Below are 22391 nucleotides of genomic sequence, written 5' to 3' on the forward strand. Positions count from 1 at the left end.
GTGAAGTGTTGTAAAGTGAAGTGGGCTACAATTAAGTGAGGTATAGCATAGAGGCGTCGAGTAGAGTGGCATAGAGTGGATCGGCATACAGTGGAATAGCTTAAAATGAAGTGGCCCAGAGTGGACTAGTGTACAGTGGAGTGGTGTAGAGCTGAGGGGTGTAGAGAGGAGTGGCGTAGAGTGGAGTGGCAGAGAGGGGAGTGGCATAGAGTGGAATGCTGTAGAGTGGAGTGGACTAGAGTGGAGTGGCATACAGTGGAATAGTGTAGAGTGGAGTGGCGCACTGTGTCATGGTTTAGAGTGGAGCCATGTAGAGTATTATGGTGTACAGTATTGTGGCGAAGAGTGGAGTGGCCTAGAGTAGAGTGCCATAGAGTGAGGTAGTGTAGAGTGGAGTAGCGTAGAGCGGAATAGAATATAGTAGCATGGAGTAGAGTGGCATAGATTGGAGTTGTATAAAGTGGAATTGTGTAGAGTGGAGTGGCGTGGAGTGGAGTGGCAATAAGTGGTGTGATATAGAGTGTAGTGGGGTAGGGTGTAGTGGCATAGAGTGGAATGGAGTATTCTAGAATAGCATTCAGTGGAGTGGCGTAGAATGGGGTGTATAGAGTGGAGTTGCTTAGGGTGCAATAGCATAGAGTGGAGTGGCATAGAGAGGAATGGCATAGAGTGGAGTAGCATAGAGTGTAATAGTGTAGAGTGGAGTGCCGTAGAGAAGAGTGGCGTAGAGCAGAATAGTGTAGAGTAGAGTGGTATACAATGGAATAGCATAAGTGAAGTGGCATAGAGTCGTGTGATGTAGAGTTGAGTGGCATTGAGCAGAATACCATAGACTGGACTCGTGTAGAGTGCAGTGGTGTGGAATGGAATACAGTAGTATTATAAAACAGTAGTACACTATATTTAGAGTTAATACCAAGAACACAGCCAAAGTGTGGTAAAAAGAACATATCTGCCATTTACTTTTGTAAAAGCAGTAATTTTGCAATCATATACCGCCTTGTCATCGGGACATACCGTGGTATACTGTGAAATTACCATGGTATACCTCAACCCCAATATATCACAAATTTTTTGTTACTTATAACTTTAAAACTACTTTACCTACTTACATCTACTACCAAAAGGCATGCTTTCTGCACTATAATCAGTATTCCTGCCAATTTTTATGGCAATTGAACTGGCCGTTTAGCTGCTACGTCTGTCTAAAAAGTCGATAGAAAATGCAGTGGTGGAAAAGGTGTTTTGGGACCCCCTTTTTTCTTTGCAGGGCCTTAATGAATCAGCGTGAAACTTTATATCATCCACTAATGTAGCGAAAGGAATGTATTTCCCAGTTGTGGTTGCCACTGGGTAGTTATAGTTAGGTCAGCTGTTCCATTGGAAAAGTGTTTATAGTGTTCCTATTACCTTTGGCACAGTTTAACTAATTTCCACGTAACTTTCCAAAAAGGTGCTACTTTTTGACTAGTTTGTACTGGAATGTTGTGGGGTGATCTGTCAAGTGAGAGTCAAGACAAAAGGAGGTGTCCCTTAACCCAAAATCCACTTGCATTTTCCATAGACTTCTTTAGACAGGGGATGGGGTCCCCAGTCCCCAATAAGGCTTGGGGAGAGAGGGTACATGGCCGTCCTACCCTTTAAAAAAACACGCCCTGGGGTATTGGGTCACCAGGGCTTAATTTGGCTCATGGAGAGGAGCCACACGGCCCTCCTCTCCTTTAATAAGAAAAGGCCATGGGGAATGGTGTCCCCTGGGACTAATAAAGCTTCGGGAGGCAGGGCCTCCCAGACACCCTCCCCTTTAATAAAAATAAGCACTGTGGGATGGGGTCCCCAGTACCTAAAGAGATGCCGGGAGGGGGCCAGAGCAGCCCCCTCAACTTTTTTTTGAAAGTTTCAGCCCCAGGGGTGGGCTATCTAGGCCCTACAATGGCTTGGGGAGGAGGGGCCCGTAGCTCTCCTTCCCTTTAAAAAATGACCCTGGAGGTTGGGATCCCCAGGGGCAAAAGAGGCTCAGGGAGGGGGTTATGCAGTCCCCCTCCCTTTAAAATATATATGATCCTAGGGGATAGGGTCCTCAGGGCCATAATAGGCTTGGGGAGGGGGCTGTGTACCCCTCCTCTTTAATAAAGAAAAGACCCAGGGGGATGGGTTCCCCAGGGCTTAAAGAGGCCAGAGGAAGGTGGCCATATGGCCTGCCTCCCCTTTAAAATACATAAGGCCCTGGGGATGGGGTCTCCAGGGTCTAATGAGGCTCGGGAAGCGGGGCCACACGTTACTTTCAAAATTAATAACTATTACAGATAGCCTTTAGCTGCATCAAATGTCTCAGAGTCGCCAAACCTACACTGAGAAATGAAGTGGAAATGAGTAGAACAGTGGGTACTGTAAACACTGTTTGCTCTATGGAGAGAGTTTCCTCTGTACCACACTTTTTGAAAGAGAAATATATTCCGCATAGACAAAGGGGAGGTGCTGGGAAATCAAGGCATCTGCCCTCCGACGCAGAATGGGCTTATCCTATTTGCTCAAACAGGTTTAGCTGCCTCGACCAGGTCGATTGACTGGCCAAGCCAATGCAGGTAGCTCAGGGTTCTATGGGGGATAGTAATCTAGGTTTAGAGCCCCCTGGGCTGCATGAGGAAGGGAATTTGACTCTTGACACCATGGGCTGCACCACTAGTACAGGGGAGACCAGTTACAGTAGTACTAATGGCAATCCCCAAGCGCATCCCCTGCAGTTTTCTGCTTCCCTTCCAATGTCAGCCGCCTCCCATAGTGCTAGTTCCACCCTTATAGGGAGAATTGATCCCCACCAGAAGAGTAGCATTTCGTCTGTACCAGATCCCCCATCCCAGCACACACTTCGCCACCAATGTATGAATTTACTATCATGGAATGTGGCAGGCCTAACAAATAAGCTAGCATGTCCTGAATGGGGCTCTTTTGTGGACACTGCTGACGTGATTCTATTGCAGGAGACCTGGGCCAGGGAGGTGGTTCATAGAGCCGGGTTTGCTTCCTTTAACATCGCAGCTCGGTGGGGAGGCAAGGGCCGCCCTTCTGGTGGCCTGACAACATGGATAGGTGTACACCTGGGTTGCAGTGTGGATTTGATCCAGACCAATTCGGATGACATCCTTTGTGTCCAACTGTCCTGGCCCAACTCATATAAATTGGCAGTTGTGAATGTATATTCACGCCCTACTGCTATGGATAAAGAATCAAACACCGTAGGGGAACTATCATCTTTCCTGGAATCCTTGGACCATGATATTAACTGTGTGATTGCAGGAGATTTTAATTGCCACTTTGAGCCCCTCCCAGGGCTGGGTGAGGGGGCATTGCAGGAAGAAGATGAGTTTTGGGGTATCCCACAGTGCAGGTCCACCTATGCAAAGGCATGGACCCCATTGGCTATCCAGGTCATGACTCTAACCTTGCAGATTTCAGTTAGGGCGGTTAATGGCCGAATGCCTTCGGACATTCCATCCAAATGCACCTATAACAAAAAAGACCATGAATCCCATCTGGACTACTTTTTGGTCCAGACCAGGTTATGGTCTAAAATTATGGATTTGGAGGTCGTGAATAGATCGGACAGCGATCATAACGCCCTACTGTTGAGAATGGAAATGCCAATCTCTGCTAAAGCCCATACGGAACCAACTGTTGAACTAGGATTGGTTCTTACCAACAATAGGAGGAGGGTTAAGTGGGAAACCCTATGTGAAAGGCGGGATGCATTGCCAAGCTTATACTCATCTATTCTCCCCCTGCTCAAGATGGCAAGTGACATCTGGGACAAAGGGCAGTCCGAGGATAACTCTGCACGCTTCCTCAATGTCCACCGGGAATTAGTTGATACCCTTGCAGGCTTTTTAAACCCTATAGTTCCTGCTAGGCAACCAAGGACTATCCCGCCATCCTGGTATAATGCCGCATGCAGGAGTGCTAAAACTGTCTTGATTAATGCCATCAAAACCGGCAGTGACAAGCTAACAATCTGTTCACTTAGGATTGCCCACAAACAAGTTTTAAAACAGGCTAAGATAGATTGGGATTGGGAGAGATGGGAAAGCTTATCATCAGCCCTTGCAAATAAGGAATTGAGCAGATTCTGGGCCATTGTGAATTCTGGGTGCGCGGAACCCCGCAATGCCATCGAAGCTAATCTTGACCCGGGGGTGTGGGAATCCCATTTTAAAACTCTTTACGCTGCCACTTCTGATCTAGATCTCTTGCCTTTTCGGCTTTCGTCTGTGGGGGATGCCGAAGCCCTGGAATTCACCGTAGATGATGTTACGACTGCCATAGGGAAACTGGCAATGGGTAAAGCACCGGGCATAGATAAGATACCCGGGGATTTGCTCAAAGATCAGCCTAAGATATGGGCACCGTACCTTTGTGCACTCTTCAACTCAATTTTGCACGGTACGGAGGTCCCGGACTCTTGGTTGGGAGCGGAAATCGTACCGATATATAAGAAGGGTTCTCCCCTGCTCCCCGCTAATTATAGGCCTATCAGCCTCATTGACGTCCCCCAAAAAATAATGGCAAGACTTATTTTAGATCGCTTGCAGGACTGGATCAATGAGAATGATATCCTTTCTCCCTATCAGGCTGGTTTTAGAAGTAAAACATCTACCATGGACCAGATCTTCCGCCTAGTAATGTTATACTGGAAGACTGTGGCGTTGGAGGGTGGCAGTCTCCACATGGTATTTGTTGATTTACGCTCTGCGTTTGACACTGTTCCTAGGGGCAAACTTTGGGCTGTTTTACGCGATCTGGGTGTACCCATCTCCCTACTGGGTATATTGGTGAGGCTACATACTGAGAATTTTGCCCAGGTCAGGTGTGCAAGAGGAGGTGTATTGTCTGACAGGTTTGCTGTAAACAAGGGAGTTAGGCAAGGGTGTGTCTTGGCCCCTACTCTGTTCTGTATTTATGTGAATGGATTGATTGCCAGCCTGGATGCAGTCCCTAACAACGATGCACCCAGGTTGGCAGGTAGGAAAGTAGCAGCCATAATGTTTGCGGATGACACCCTGCTCCTTTCCAAGACACCAATGGGCATCCAACGTATATTGGAGGGATTTAGCAATTTTTGTAGGGAGCACGGACTACAGATCAATGTAGATAAGACCAAATACATGATTTTTAATCCCCCAATACACACTAGGCCACCACCTACCCTTGATTCAGTTGCACTCGAGAGAGTTCACACCTTTCAATATCTTGGTGTTACCCTAGGCGAAAAACTTTCCTGGGGCCCACATCTTGCAAAATCCCAACTTAAACTGACCCAAATAGCTGGGGGAATCTTAAAGATGACAAATGCCTCTACTCTTAAACCCATCAGCCCTAGTCTTGAAATCTACAAGATCAGGGCCAGAGCGGCTGCACTATACGGAGGGGAACTATGGGGGCACGTTATTAGACCAGGACTGACTAAGGTTGAGAACAACTTCCTGAGACAACTGCTCGCGCTCCCCCAAAGTACACCCCTACTACCGCTGAGGCTTGACTTAGGTATACTCCCCATCCAGGAGGAACTAGCTATCAAACCTCTCAGGTTTTGGAGGAGGATCTGGCTGACCCCCGAGCTGGAGCAGTACAAAACAGAGCTTCAAGAAATACTGAGATTAGGCAGGGCAGCACATATCCCCTGGCTTTCCTATATCAAAGATGAATTTACGAATCTGGGTCTTGCAGATATGTGGGTGAATCCAGCAATAGCTTGCAGAGAGATCTCAGGGAAAACATTCACTGAGTTATACCGACTTCGATGTTCTAATGCGTGGCTCCATGATTCAAAAAATGGTACCATGGTGAAAGCATTCATAGAGATCAAATCTGTTTATTCATTCGAAGATTTCTTGGATGTAATTTTCCCTGTTATGGCTAGGAAGCTATACATACAATGGAGGTTTGGTGCACTCCCCCTAGCGTGTTTAACAAGCAAATGGTACCCGACTAGGTCCTCACACTGTATTGGCTGTGACATGATTAAAGAGGATGAAAGCCACATTCTTTTTTTCTGTCCACTCTATAGCAGAGCAAGGCAGAATTGGATCGTACCTATCTGTAGGAACCTTGGATTTAGGAAATGCTCGGACGCACTAAGGGTTTTTAAGACTGAAACTGCAGGTCACATTGTATTTGCCTTAGCCAAGTATCTGCATGCTTTCTGGATTAAAAGGAGTTTTATACTATCTAATACTGCCTAGTAGCCGGGCATGTTTTCTGCTTGTGTAACGCCAGTTACAGATACAATGTGTGTCCTAAAATTAATATTAATACTGACATTGATTTACATTCCTGATCTGCATTTGCCTATGTCATTTTAGATGCTCTTTTAACATTGTAATTTTAATGTGTATAATATGTTGTGTACTCTTTTATGGCTGAAATATTGCCGAAATAAAGATTTAAAGAAGAAGAAAGAGAAATACACCACAGAGTATTAAAAAGTATCTACTAAAACAATGTACACTCTATGCAAAACTTGTCCAAAGACACACCAACCGCTTAAAATAGGCAGACTTCATGTTGTGCTGAAAACTTTAAAGATAAACCACCTTCTAAAGCTAAACAAACACAAGTACATAGGTTAGTACCTGGTTCACACAGTCTTCCATGTTATGTAGAAATTACCACGATGAGACAATTCTGTCTACTCACTCAAGGATGTTCACAATACTTAGGGCCATATGTAGGAAGCCAAATAGCGGTCGGTAACGGCCGAAATTCGGTAAATATCCCGTTACCGACCGATATTGAGGCACTTGAGATGTAGGTGGCTGATTTCTGGATTCGGTATTTACCGAATCGGAATTTTAAGAAATCGGTAAAATGCCGATTCGGTAAATACCGAATCCAGAAATGCTATGTAGGGGGCACTCAAGTGAGTGCATAATTGGTGTCTGGATTCGTTATTTACCACCAACTACAAGTTGATGGTAAATGACGAATACCTTTAAAAAAGCATTTTTGTGCAATTTGTGAAGTGCCATGTGGCAGACATACATGCCCTTAGGGCATGTTTGTGCGCCACATGTGCACACATGCACGAATCAGGGGTGCCACAGTGTGTCAATGTGACACCCTGCCACCCATGATAATGCCTCCCCTATTACCGATTCGGTATTTACCGAATCGGTAATAGTAACTGGCTTCCCGTTCATTCCTATGGGCCTCCAGGCCCATAGGAATCAATGGGAAGGGATGCATTATTACCGATTCGGTAAATACCGATTCATAAATACCGATATTTAACGAATCGGTAATGATTACCGATTAATTACCTACATACTATTTACCGATTCATAAATACCGAATCGGTAAAATTCGGTATTTATGAATCGGTAAATGTCATGCTACCTACATATGTCCCTAAGTATCTAATACGTAGAACCTTTGCCCTGTTAGAAACTTGTTCAGCAGAGCCAAAAAACGTGTGTTAAAAATACTGGACAGAAGTCATCCACTGTCATCTGCACACAGAGTTACTTTTCAATACAAAGATTTATAACGTGTTCAATACATCTACACACCTATGAAGCATTAGAAACACATAGGTTTTGTAACCACTTACACCCAGTATCTGGATCCAGGCTGTTTAAAATTAGGTAGAAAAGTAAAACAGTAGCTATCTGCCACTATGTAAATTAGAAAACAAACTAGCACTCTCATTGGATGATTTCATCAGCGATGTCAGAAATGTTGTCATAGAACATGTCATTAGTGATGTAATATGTGGAGTCATATTCAGCATAAGGCGGGGAAGCAAGTTATACTTAGCTCTGCTAACTACAACTGGGGAATTTCTGTGTTTTTTTAGTCCAAAACATTAATGTGGTCACTGACATATGCACCTAACTATAATGTTACTTTAACCTTTGTTTTTTTCAGTGAATTTCTGAGGTTTGTTTTCTAAACAAAAACAGATATTTTGATCACACCTAACTATAATGTTACTTTAACTTTTGATTTGTACAGTGAATATCTATCTATCTATCTATCTATCTATCTATCTATCTATCTATCTATCTATCTATCTATCTATCTATCTATCTATCTATCTATCTATCTATCTATCTATCTATCTATCTATCTATCTATCTATCTATCTATCTATCTATCTATCTATCTATTCACTGAAAAAAACATAGGTTTCAGGCCTGATATAGTTAGGAATTAGCATTTAAAAAACCTTAGAAATTCACAGAAAAAACCATAGGTTTTAGGGATGTTATAGTTAGCTGGACATTTCACTCGAACAAAACCATTGGAATTCCTAATTAGTAGTACTAACTACATCTCGCGCGCCACAATCCACTGCTAATGATGTCACATATTACATCATTCATGACATGGTCAGTGACATCACTGATGACATCTCAAATGACATCATTGATGACATCACTGATGACATCATCCAGTGAATGTGGTTTGGTTCGTTATTTAAATATGTATTATATATCTAGCAATTTGCATTGAAGAATGAGTGGATATATAAATATAAATATCTGGATGGAGGATTTAGTAGCAGTGTGATTGACTGTTTACATGACTAATTTATAGTGTCTCACTAAATATATTGGTTAGTGACTAAACTGTGTGAATATCTGTATCACTTTCTCAGTTGTTGTGTAAACTGCTTCTCCAGTTTGTTACTAGCTATGTGACAGTCCATATTAGTTATTGATTAGTTAACTGAGTATTTGTATGGGAGAGTGAATGTGTGTGTGGTTCGGTGGGGGGTGTGCGACTGCCCAAAGATGTGTGAATAGTTGATTCAGTAGGTATCTGAAGTTACAACTACATGTTATAACATTTGTTTGGGTGAGTGAATATCTTTATGGGTGTGGCGATGAGCAAATATATGTCTCAATGGTACATGTCCAACAAACTAGAAAAATAAAAGCCAGTGTATGTGTCAGTTGTTGTATATAAATAAGTAAACATAAGACATAGTGATTGTATGAGTGACTGTATGGATAACTGTATACTTGTAATAGTGATTTTATAACACACTAATTATGAGTTATTATCTATATGAATAGATGAAGTGGTGTTTTTAGAAGTGTATAGCTAAAAGTAAGTATGATCCATTGTTTGCATAAGTGAGTAGGATGACGTCATAAGTGATTAGGATGTGTGCTGGTGTGTATTGTCGCTATAGGTGTATAAGTATATTTGATAGTGTTCTATTGATCATTGACAGCATGTATGAGTGAATCTATAGGTAAGTAATTAGATGTGTGTATAGATCTAGGAATCACTGAGTGTGTGTTTAGAAACTTGTATTGGTGTGTCAATGGTTTTAAATCTGGCACTCTGTATTTTACAGTGAGTGATGAAAGGTTATACTAGTGCATGATGAGGTGTATCTGATTGTCACGTGGATGATGTCATCAGTGATGTCATTTGAGATGTCATCAGTGATGTCACTGACCATGTCATGAATGATGAAATATGTGACATCATCACCAGTGGATTGCGGGCGCGCGAGATGTAGTTAGTACAACTAACTATATCGGAGTAATTTCAATGGTTTTGTTTGAGTGAAATGTCCAGCTAACTATAACACCCCTAAAACCTATGGTTTTTTCAGTGAATTTCTAAGGTTTTTTAAATGCTAATTCCTAACTTTATCAGGCCTGAAACCTAGGGGGCCCGATTCACAGAACTAACTTAAGACAAAATCCTAAACTTACTACCATTTTGGTATTCACAGAAGGCACTTACTCATTTTGGTATTCACAGAAGGCACCTACTCATTTTGGTATTCACAGAAGGCACTTACTCATTTCGGTATTCGCAGAAGTTAGGAGTCCTAACTTTAGGACTCCTAAATGCCTTCTGTGAATACCGAAAGTCTTAAAATTAGGATTTTTCTCAGTTTAGTAGTAGTATAGTTAGGACTCCTAACTTTAGAACTCCTAAATGCCTTCTGTGAATACCGAAAGTCTTAAAATTAGGATTTTTCTCAATTTAGTAGTCCTAAGTCTAAATTTAGGACTACTAAATTGAGAAAAATCCTAATTTTAAGACTTTCGGTATTCACAGAAGGCATTTAGGAGTCCTAAAGTTAGGAGTCCTAACTATACTACTACTAAACTGAGAAAAATCCTAATTTTAAGGCTTTCGGTATTCACAGAAGGCATTTAGGAGTCCTAAAGTTAGGAGTCCTAAATTTAGGACTACTAAATTGAGAAAAATCCTAATTTTAAGACTTTCGGTATTCACAGAAGGCATTTAGGAGTCCTAAAGTTAGGAGTCCCAACTATACTACTACTAAACTGAGAAAAATCCTAATTTTAAGGCTTTCGGTATTCACAGAAGGCATTTAGGAGTCCTAAAGTTAGGAGTCATAAACTTAGGACTACTAAATTGAGAAAAATCCTAATTTTAAGACTTTCGGTATTCACAGAAGGCATTTAGGAGTCCTAAAGTTAGGAGTCCTAACTATACTACTACTAAACTTAGAAAAATCCTAATTTTAAGACTTTCGGTATTCACAGAAGGCATTTAGGAGTCCTAAAGTTAGGACTCCTAACTTCTGTGAATACCGAAATGAGTAAGTGCCTTCTGTGAATACCAAAATGAGTAAGTGCCTTCTGTGAATACCAAAATGGTAGTAAGTTTAGGATTTTGTCTTAAGTTAGTTCTGTGAATCGGGCCCATGGTTTTTTCAGTGAATGTCAAAGGTTTTTTAAATGCTAATTCCTAACTATATCAGGCCTGAAAACTATGGTTTTTTCAGTGAATTTCAAAGGTTTTTTAAATGCTAATTCCTAACTATATCAGGCCTGAAACCTATGTTTTTTTCAGTGAACTTCAAAGGTTTTGTAAATGACAATTTTTAATGTATTAATTGTTATACTGATTTTTTTATACTGATTTACTACATTTTTAAAATTATTTTTAGATATTTTATTTTTTTAATTACATTATAATTACATTATACATTACAATACAAAATATACTTTCTCAGAATGAATTACTTTAGTTTAAATACTTTGCAAATAGGTAATAGACTTTTAAGTACAGTAGTTACAGTTGCTGCAATGGGCAACACAATTTTAAACACAATGCAACATTGAGCTCAATGTGAATTTCTAGTCAAATGCAATTAGTTACTTTATGGATTACTTTTCTAACCAGAGGACTGGATCCGAGATTCAGTCCTTGGACATCTCCTGTAAACAGTTGAGTAAAAGAATTTTGGTTACAGTAGTGATTTATAAGGAATATTATTGTATTTAAAAAATTTGACACTTAGAAATGTTTTCACATAGAATCACCAATGTTATCCTACGGCAGAAAATTCACTTACCAGGTAAGTAGTGCTATTGTTACTTTTTCTTACTCAGTGGTGGATCCTGGATCCAGCACTGGTGAATCTCCTGTACACAGTTGAAAGAATGTGTTTAAGTCATACAGACGATTTTTTTAGGAATATTTTTAGTTTGTGAAAATAGACACAGAAACTTTTCTGGTAAAAACCACACAATGGATTTCTATGGATGGAAATACAAGTTACTGGTAAGTACGCTTGGAATTACTTTTCAGGGTCAGTGCTGGGCTAAAAGATGCAGCACTGGGTTCTCTCCTGATAACAGGTGAGTAAATCAGAATTCGTAGTTTGACTGATTTTAGAGGAATATTTGTACGTTTCAAAAATGGACACAGAAACATTTCTGCTGAAAACTACACAATGGATTGCTATGGAAGGAAATACAAGTTACTGGTAAGTATGCTTAGAATTACTTTTCAGGGTCAGTGCTGGGCTAAAAGATGCAGCACTGGGTTCTCTCCTGATAACAGGTGAGTAAATCGTAATTCGTAGTTCGGCTGATTTTAGAGGAATATTTGTATGTTTCAAAAATTGACACTGTGAAACTTTTCTGCTGAAAACCACACAATGGATTCCTATGGAATGAAATACAAGTTACTGGTAAGTACGCTTAGAATTACTTTTCAGGGTCAGTGCAGGGCTAAAAGATGCAGCACTGGGTTCTCTCATGATAACAGGTGAGTAAATCTGAATTTGGCTGATTTTAGAGGAATATTTGTACATTTCAAAAATTGACACTTAGAAACTTTTCTGCTGAAAACCACAAAATGGATTCCTATGGAAGGAAATACAAGTTACTGGTAAGTACGCTTAAAATGACTTTTCAGGGTCAGTGCTGGGCTAAAAGATGCAGCACTGGGTTCTCTCCTGATTACAGGTGAGTAAATCAGAATTCGTAGTTCGGCTGATTTTACAGGAATATTTGTACGTTTAAAAAATGGACACTTAGAAACTTTTCTGGTGAAAACCACACAATGGATTCCTATGGAAGGAAATACAAGTTTCTGATAAGTATGCTTAGAATTACTTTTCAGGGTCAGTGCTGGGCTGAAAGATGCAGCACAGGGTTCTCTCCTGATAACAGGTGAGTAAATCGCAATTTGTAGTTCGGCTGATTTTACAGGAATATTTGCACAATGGTGAAGGAAGGGGGCGGGGCCTGAGGTGACATGTGTGCAAACACGCCCTGTGGTGGGTTTTAAGTTGGGGAATTAATTCCTCTTCAATCCTGAGGTCCCCTGGAGGCCAACTAGTCCACCAGGTACCTCCAGTATGCGCCAGGGAGCTGCATTGCAGAGAGGTGTTCAGAGGCCACACCCCTTTTTACAACACTCTGCAACGCAGCTCCCTGGTGCTTACTGGAGGTACCTGGTGGGCTAGTTGGCCCCCATTGGACCTCAGGATTGAAGAGGAATTAATTCCCCAACTTAAAACGCGCCACAGGGCGTGTTTGCACACATATCACTTCAGGCCCCTCTCCCTACCTTCACCATTGTGCAAACGCATCCCGTGGCGCGGTTTAAGTTGGGGGATTAAGTCCCTTTGAATCCTGAGGGTGTGCGAATCTCGCCGATTTTTTTTAAAAAATAAATGCTTTTTTTGGCTCTGGGGGTCCTTGTGGGACCCCCTGAGCAGGCCTAGGGGGTCAGGGTGTTTCTACGCTGCCCCCTTTTTGCATTTTGCGTGTTTGTTTCTTAGGTTTCTTGTGCCTCTGTTCTACCGGGGCACAAGATGGCTGCCAACACTTCCTGATTTGGAGTGTTGACAGCCAATTAGAATAAAGCTCATGCACGGCAGGGTGCGTGCTGGGTGCGCATAGGGTGCGCATATCCTCCAAGGCTATAGATATATATGTACTTTTAAATGTCATTTTCTCAGGATCTACTGAACGGATTTACACCATTTAAGCAAAAGGCACGAGTCCGAACTAAGGACTACCTCTTTGCCAAATTTGGTGTAATTCCGTTCAGCAGTTCGGGCTGTAGCTGCGGCTAAAGGTCCTATGGGAAATTGCATGGGGAAAATGCATTTTGGGACCCCCCTTTTTTCTCGGCCCCCGCTTGACGAATCACCGTGAATCTTACAGGATAGGAGCGGACCGGAGCTGGCCAAAAGTTTTGAAAATATTGTGAAGATTCGTCAATCGGCGCCAAAGTTATTCCGAATAGAATGTTGCGGATATCCTATGGAAAATAGCTCCTAACTATATCTACCTACTGGCGACCGCCAGTAGGTAATATACATATATATATATATATATATATATATATATATATATATATATATATATTCACTAAAAAATCCATAGGTTTCAGGGGCGTTATAGTTAGTTGGACATTTCACTCGTACAAAACCATAGAAATTCCCCCGTTATAGTTAGTTCAGATAACTATACCTCGCGCGCCGGAAATGCACTGCTGATGACGTCACATATTACATCACTCATGACATGGTCAGTGACATCACTCATGACATCACTGACCTGTGATGCCGCTTCTGCCTCCCGTACCCTGGAGGCGGCACATGGGTCACGCAGCACGGTCATACTGCGGTGGGACGCACACTCGTGTAGGGGGTCATGCTGGGGTAGTGTTTTAGGGTTTAGGGTAGTGCAGTGGTGTTTGAGTAGTGTAGGGGGTCATGCTGGTGGTAGTGTTTTAGGGTTTAGGGTAGTGCAGTGGTGTTTGTGTAGTGTAGGGGGTTGTGCTGGGGATAGTGTTTTATGGTTTAGGGTAGTGCAGTGGTGTTTGGGTAGTGTAGGGGGTCGTGCTGGGGTAGATTTAGGGTTTAGGGTAGTGGAGTGGTGTTTGGGTAGTGTAGGGAGTCGTGCTGGGATAGTGTTTTAGGGTTTAGGGTAGTGCAGTAGTGTTTGGGTAGTGTAGGGGGTAGTGCTGGGGTAGTGTTTTAGGGTTTAGGGTAGTGCAGTGGTGTTTGTGTAGTGTAGGGGGTAGTGCTGGGGGTAGTGTTTTAGGGTTTAGGGTAGTGTAGTGGTGTTTGTGTAGTGAAGGGGGTCATGGTTTAGGGTTTAGGGTCGTGCAGTGGTGTTTGTGTAGTGTAGGGGGTCGTGCTGGTGGTAGATTTAGTGTTTAGGGTAGTGCAGTGGTGTTTGTGTAGTGTAGGGGTTGTGCTGGGGTAGTGTTTTAGGGTTTAGGGTAGTGCAGTTATGTTTGGGTAGTGTAGGGTGTCGTGCTGGGGGTAGCATTTTAGGGTTTAGTGTAGTGCAGTGGTGTTTGGGTAGTGGAGGGGGTAGTGTTTTAGGGATTAGGGTAGTGCGCCCAACTAGCCACAATATCCATGGACAAAGGGGATCCTGACTCTTTTGAACGCTCCGCCAATTTAATAATTTGGGTCATGGGCCCTACCACGTCCAAGACCTATCAATTCCTTTCTTGGGATCCCTCATATACTTGGAGAAAAAGGTACATAGTTTCTCATCAATTTCAGGCGTGTGTGCCACCTTCCCCTTCAGTGAGGGCCTGGAGCATTCTCCCCTCATCCTATTCCTGACCTCCCTTTCAAGGGGTTGATGGATTTTCACCACTACACACTCTGCCACTTTGGTGTCAGAGGTCCACTCCGCCGACCTAGGATGGTAAATATGGGTAGGCTCGAACATGTCCGAGTGGACCCTGTCCCCAACCCAGGACTGAGAGGAGTGGGACTCTGGATGCCAGGGACGCCCCAAGTCCTTATCCTCATCGGAGGAGAAATCGTCCTCCGATACACCCTCTCCCTCTAAGGGAAACCTGCCATCAGAATCTACAATAGTGGTGACAGCGTCGCAATTTTCTCTGGACTCCTCCTCCTCCCGGCAGGGTGCATGTTTTAGCATTTGCGCATTCTTGAGGAAGGTCTCCGTAAGTTTATCAAATCCTTCCAAGTGCCCCGCGTTATGCTTAACAGCCATTTTATTCCCCATCTGGGAGCTACTGGGACCCTCCACCACCAGATCTGGGTCAGTGAACACCCCAGGGATGCTTTTTGCCAGCTTATCAACCTGATCCCTAAGAGGAGCCAGCGCCCAAGAAATAGCCAGAGAGAGGGCTTGGTCCACTGCTGGAGGGAGAAGTTGGGGGGCTATTCCTCCTCCACTTCCTGGTAGGAGGAGTAAAAATGGTCTTCGGGAAAAGACATGATAGCAGAGGGTGTGAGCACAGAACAAATGCCCTTAAAACCCTTAAGGCAGTTTCCCCCGAAGCTGTTATAAGAATAGACTGAGGCGCAATACCAATTACCACCACCAGGTGGTGCTGCACACTAACATGGTCGTGTGGGGATATCACTGCGTAGCAGTGTCAAAATTAGGTGAGGGTTGGTCAGGAATCAAGCGGACACTAAAGGAGTGACCGGATTCCCAAACGCGCGTAAAGACCAGTGGGAGCGCTCGACGGAGCTGCCTCGCTCAGACCAGACGCGCCTGACAGGATCTCACCGCGCACAGAGCGCACAGCGGGAGAAATTGCGAGTGGGAGAACGCACTCGGGCAAGAGCCTGCTGCGCAGGGAATATGAAACAATACCAAGGCAAAAATGCTAATAACGTGCACAAGAAACCGCTATACAAAAAGCAACAACGTCAGATTAAGCCAAGAATGTAAGGAATGCACTTAACTGATGAGCAGTGAAGAAAGAGGAAGCGGAAGGGATGTCACGATATTATATACAATGGACTGTGATATGATTGGACTATAGTTGCCTTGGAGACTACCTCCCTAATGGTTCATGGGTTGTGTAGTCTTTTGTTTAATGATTGTTGTGTTACGTTTTCTTTGAACTGCTATGCAAATAAAGTGAGGAAAGATATGCATAATCCTCGCCTCTGTCCTGCCATATAATTAATTAAACTTTATTCGATCTGATTTAGAAACATACAGCCTCATGCATCAAGCCAAAATCCAGTCGGTAAAATACCGATTCGCTACAAACACCAGTTAGCGAATTAAAAATTCCCATTTCCAATGCATGAACCCAAAATGTGAGCAAATAACTAATCGCTAAAAAAAAATCGGTAAAATACCGAATCGCAATTAACCAAAAAGCAAAATTACCGAATCGCAAAATACCGAATTAGCAGATACCGAATTAACCAAAAAGCAAAATTACCGAATCGCAAAATACCGAATTAGCAGATACCGAAATCACAATTAGCTCCCGGAAAGTGCTAATGGCAAATAACGAATCGCACCCCAATGCAAAAACAGTCATACCGAAAATTCCAAAATTCGCTATTTTGCTTGAGCTAAATAAGGGGAATCAGAACCTGGAGGTAAAGTTAAAAAAAAAAAAATTGAATACAAAAAAAAGATTCCACATGTGCAACTGATTGTGGCAATCACCAAACCCTTAAATGTGGCCCAGGAGACCCTGTTGGCTACCACAAAATGGCTACCCTCTATGTGCTTGCAAGGAGGATGCGTATCAATGCGGCAGGACAGCGCAGGAGAAGGGTCCAGGAGAGAGTTTTCAGACTGCGGATCACCTTGCTCGGCCAGAATGAGGACGAGGTGTACGAGAAGTATCGACTCAATCGTGCCATGATCATGCGCCTCATTGCAGACCTGGAACCATTACTGCAGCACCAGACACACCGGACCAATGCTATCCCTGCGCACGTCCAGGTCCTATGCAGCCTGCACCTACTGGCCTCAGGGAGTTTCCAGGGGGTAATTGCGGTGGCGGGAGGCGTATCGCAAAGCGCACTCTCACGCTTCTTCAAGAAATTCCTAGATGCCATGCTGACAATGCTACACACCCACATCAGCTTCCCCACAACCCCACAGCAGTTGGACCGCAACAAACAGGCATTCTACCAGGTGGCACAATTCCCCCATGTAATTGGATGCATCGACTGTACGCATATCCCCATATGCCCACCCGCAGCAAAAGAGTACATATTCCGGAACCTCAAGTCATACCACTCAATCAACGTGCAGGTTGTGTGCGATGCCAAGCACATCATAACGGACCTAGTGGCACAATTCCCGGGGAGCACACACACACGACTCCTACATATTCCGCCACAGTGGAATCCACAGGCGTCTAATCAACGGAGAATTCGGAGAGGGACTCCTGCTTGGTACGTACAAATTACGCTTTCCCACACCAACACCACACATGTATGAACATCACCAATGCCAAGTCTTTGCTTCTATCTTCTAGGTGACAGTGCTTATGCCCTGCGTGAATATATACTCACCCCATACATCAATCCAGCAACCCCACAGGAACATCGCTACAACGCAGCACACATAAGCACTACGAATGTCATAGAGAGGACATTTGGGATTCTGAAGAGTCGCTTTAGAATCCTACATAAGACTGGCGGCGCCTTGCTATACAAACCTGAAACATGCTGCCGGATTATTGCTGTATGTGCAATGCTGCACAACATTGCGACCAGAAGGGGGATACCCATAGAGGTTGACATGAATTATGACCACCGGGGTGACCAACCACCCGCACAACACCGACAGGCACACGTCCCTAACACAGCAGAGGGCCATAGGAGGCGGACATACATCATGCAACATCATTTTTGAATCCGGTGAGAATGAAACACTACAAGTTTGTTTGGGGTGCAACAGTTTAATGCACAGTAGCACTGAGGTATGTGCAACAAAACTGGCAATGGCAATAATGCTCCAAATGAATAATGGAAAATTAAATGTGCGTTAAAGTCACGCCTGTGCATACTCAGAAAGGGGAGGTCCATGGTTGCCCCACCATGGGCCGGTATGCATGTTCAAGTGTCTAGTGGCGCTTGCCATGTCCCCCAAGCCTCCGCTCAGGTGTCTCCAATCGCTCACCACGGCCTGTCCCCGTGGAGGCCCGCGAACTGCGGCGCCTGGTGCTGGCCTCTGCCAGTGACACGCTGCTGACACTGGAGGCAGCCTCACTGGCGTCATCCCCTCCCAAAGCAGCAGCACTGCATGTGCTGCCCTGTAAGTGTTCAACAGCAGTGGTCATCTGCCCTAGTGCCTTTGAAACATCCCCGCAGAAGTGCCCAAGGTCTACCTGCAAGGACACAGTGCGGCGTGCCAACACAGCGGTACTGTTGCTGTGCCGCGTGATGGCCTTTGTAGCGGCGGCGGAACGCAACAATTGCTGTCGGTGCCTCCTCTTCTGGCACTCATGGCCCTCCCTCATGGCACGGGTGAGCTCTTGGATATCTTCCCTGAGGTGAGCATTGCCCTCTGCCACCACAGTGCTCATGTCCCTAACCGCCGTGCCCATGTCCGTTACCGCGGCAGTCATGGCTCGCAATTCACGAGCAAGGGTCACGATATTGGTGCTAATGGTTGCCATGTGGCGGCTCTGCATGCGCTGTACAGACAGCATCCTCTCCTCGATGGCAGAGGTGTGTGGGACATCCTGGTTGCCTGAGGAGACCGAACGTTGCCGAGCCCTGCGCCGCTGTCTAAGTCTGGCGCGTTCAGGTGGTGCATCAGGTGGTGTGATGGCGCGCTGACCGTGTCCCAATTGTGTGGTGGGTGTTTCCATCACCGGCAAGGGCGCAACTTGGGACCTGCGCCTGGGCGCTTTGGTGGCTGTCGTAGCTGCAGCTGGTGTGGCTGGTGCTGGTGTGGCTGGTGCTGGTGGTGCTGGAGGGGCGGCAGGTGGAGGTGCTGTAGGCGCATCCTGCGCTGTCTCCAGGTCTGAATCAACAGGTGTTTCGGAGATTATGAGCTGGCCGCTGTCATCCGAATCCCCAGGAGATGCATCTGTGTGTGAAACAGTGCATGGTTAGTGGGATGGTTACACCTACGTAGTGTTGTACACATACATGTCCCTCTGTGATCCACTAAATATACTGTCTATACCCAGCTTCTACTGATGTGGTGAATGTTTTTTTCATTTACCTCTGTACATGCACACTGGGCTGACTAGACTACAACTCCCATGATGCACTAGTGTTAGGAGTAAAGCTGTGTGTTGCAAAGCTGCATTCACACTCAGATCCTGCTGGGGGCATGGAATTGGATTTACGCTATGCTGGGTATGGCCACAGGCATGCATCTTACCTTGGGCACTTGTGGCTGCGCCGGACGTGTCCATCTGGGTCACTCCCACGACGGCTTCCCGCTCGATTGTTCCTTCCACCAGCTCCTCCAGGGAAGTGTTAGCCTGGACCGTGGAAGGGCCGCCTCCCGTTCTGCTTGCGTCCCAGAGCCTCTCTGCTATCCTCTCCTTCGCACGCTTCCGCAGGTCGTACCACCTTTTCTTGAGGTCGTCGAGGCTGCGGGGTGTCACACCTACAGCATTCACCCTCTCGCGGATGCGCAGCCATATGCGGCGCTTCTCCGCCTCAGGCACCTTGAGGGACAGCTTGCCGAAGAGGCGATCGTGCTTGCTAGAGACTCCCTCTATTAGGTGCTCCAGCTCCCTGTCGGAGAACTTGCGCTTGCGTGCAGCCTTAGCGCTGGATGGTGCTTCCTTCTCCATGGATGGTCTCTTTTTCCAGATGGCACAGTCTGTGTGGCTTCAGTCTGCACAGGCAGTCTGCAGTCAGAGCTCCTGTATGCTCCTCTGTCGAGGCAATGAGGGTGGGGCTGCAGTATTTCCTGGTTGGTGATGTCATCTGCACGTTCCCGGTGCGACGCGGTCATTTGCGATTTCGCTAATACAGAATTCGCTATTTGCTAATTCGGTATTACCGAACTCGCAATTAGCTATTCGGAGTTTGCATGCCCCGCTATTGAATAATCGATAAAATAGCGATTTTTAAGGAATCGCTAAAATTTACCGAATCTGTTGATGCATGCCCAAAAGCGATTCCTTAATAACGAATCCTTATTTCTCGCTATTAAGGAATCGCTTTTGGTTTGCTTGATGCATGTGCACCCATAGATCATAAAAGTGTAAAATACGCAATAAGGGGTCCAAGTAAGATGTGACCAGTCTGCACTATATAAAGCTGCAGAAAAACTAAAATTAAAAAGTGTTTTGCACACTTCTGTCATTGGGCTACATGGGGGCTACATCTGGGTGATATTTGTGCTACATTTGGGCTATTTTTTCTCTGGTGGCCATCTTGGGAGACTCATTTGTCACAAAGTTTCCTAATGTCCTCATTTACTGCAGTCTCCTCTGTAGGAAATGCTTTCAGTTTTTTACTTTGATTCTATCAAGAAGGCATTCAGATGTGTCACACATTTGCCATAAATTCAGAATGTTAGCACTCTAGTTGTTCATTAGATCACTGTAGTAAAGCTACTGCTCACCAGGGAGTTAACTGGAAGTCTACTGCTGGTATTGAAAGTGATTGTTTCAGTCTGCATGTCAGAATTTTCTAATGAAATAGAAGAGGATTTGAGATCTCACTTAAAACATGCCCTACATTTTCTTTCTGCAGCACTAACTATAATTTCTATGGCAAAATGAACCCCCTCATTTTGTTCTTTTTTAAATTAAATGTTTTAAGTGCTACCAGTTTATTCCAATCAAGATGGCTTCAGGTGTGCAATAATGTTGTCATAAGTAACACTGTTAGCTCTCTAGTTGTTCTTTAGAACCTTCGAAGGACCCCTGTGGCCCCCCCTTTTTAAAAAAAAAGCGGCGAAATGCACTCACGGTGCACGCATTCTATCGCGTTGGATGCACGGATTCTCTTGCGGTGGGTTCGCGGATCCAAGGAAAAAAAAATGAAATTGTTGGGAGATAAAGATTAAGCTTAAGTGTTTTGTTCTTGAGTGGCTCTAAAAAGAGCCGTTGTGTTCATTGAGAGTTTTTGGTACTTATAAGTAAGTACCTATACAGAGTCTATCTCTCCCATACATCTCTTGCATATGAAAGCGCAGATTGTTATTGTAAATGGACCCCATTCTGTAGTCACGGAGAAAAGCAGAAACAGATTTATTCACATGTTTCCTGGCTTTCTCAATCTGTGGACAAAAATGATCGGACCAGTTCCATTTCTGCCTTTGGCATATGTTAGAGTACACAAAGGCAGTTTTAGGGAAAAGTGAAATCAGTTCTGCAAAGGTGTCCTTCATAAGCATTTCCAGACCTACCCCAGTCAAAGTGCCTAGGTCATTGCCACCACAGTGCACTATTATGAGGTCAGGGTGATGGATTTGCATGAAGGATTTCACCAATGGCATCAATTGGTGCCACTTTAACCCTCTCTGTCCAATCCATTTAATGTCTACATTTGGCAAACCTAGGTCTTTGTGAATGCCTTTGTTTTCTGCATACCTTTGGCTCCAGAAAATGTAGCTGTGTCCCACAATCCACACTGTAAGTATCTTGTAAGGAGGTCTGGATGCACTCAGATGGTCTCTGTAAATGAAATGGCAGTTTGGAAAGTAAGATGTTTCTAAAATGTCGGCTAAGATGCAATTTTCAAAAAAGACAAGAAATCATTGTTTGTTTGACAACCTTCTACACTGAAAGGTAGGGTGCATATTTCTGTTTTTTAAACGCAGGATTCTTATTGGTTAACAAAAAGTGCGTGAAAGGAACATTATATATGATAAGCTGATATGTTGAGAAGTCAAGCACACTTGCTGTTTTGATTAGCAACATTGTGTGTGCTGAACTTGTGACCTGTGTGCTCAGTACAGTGTTCCATGACCTGTTTCTATGGTAACGGGTAGAAGGCAGATTGGGGGAAGGGTTGAAGTTTATGTCATTTGGAAAGGGTTGAAATGTTTAACCAATAGAAATGTGTGTTTGCTTTTGAATTTATGTGGGAAGGAATGTGATTTGATGTTTACATGTATATGTGTGGAAAATGAGAGGGAAACTTTGCCATTCTTTGGTTCTGCTGACAGGTGCACAGTGCAGAGATTCTGTATAAGAAAATCTGGTGTGTGACTGATATCTGGTGTGTGACTGATATTCTTCTTAATCTACAAAACATCTTGAAAGGTGAGTTATTTAATTGTGAGGGGATGTATGTAGACTATTTTTATTTTAATCAGACTAATGTATTTTTTCTGCTAAAGTGTAGGGAGTATTTTTTTTCTCTACAATCTTATTGACAGTGTGTGTGCATGTGGAAACCATTTTGTGATAAGGAT

This window comes from Triturus cristatus, chromosome 6 (genome assembly GCF_964204655.1).
Source record: "Triturus cristatus chromosome 6, aTriCri1.1, whole genome shotgun sequence".
In the NCBI taxonomy this organism is placed as follows: Eukaryota; Metazoa; Chordata; class Amphibia; order Caudata; family Salamandridae; genus Triturus; species Triturus cristatus.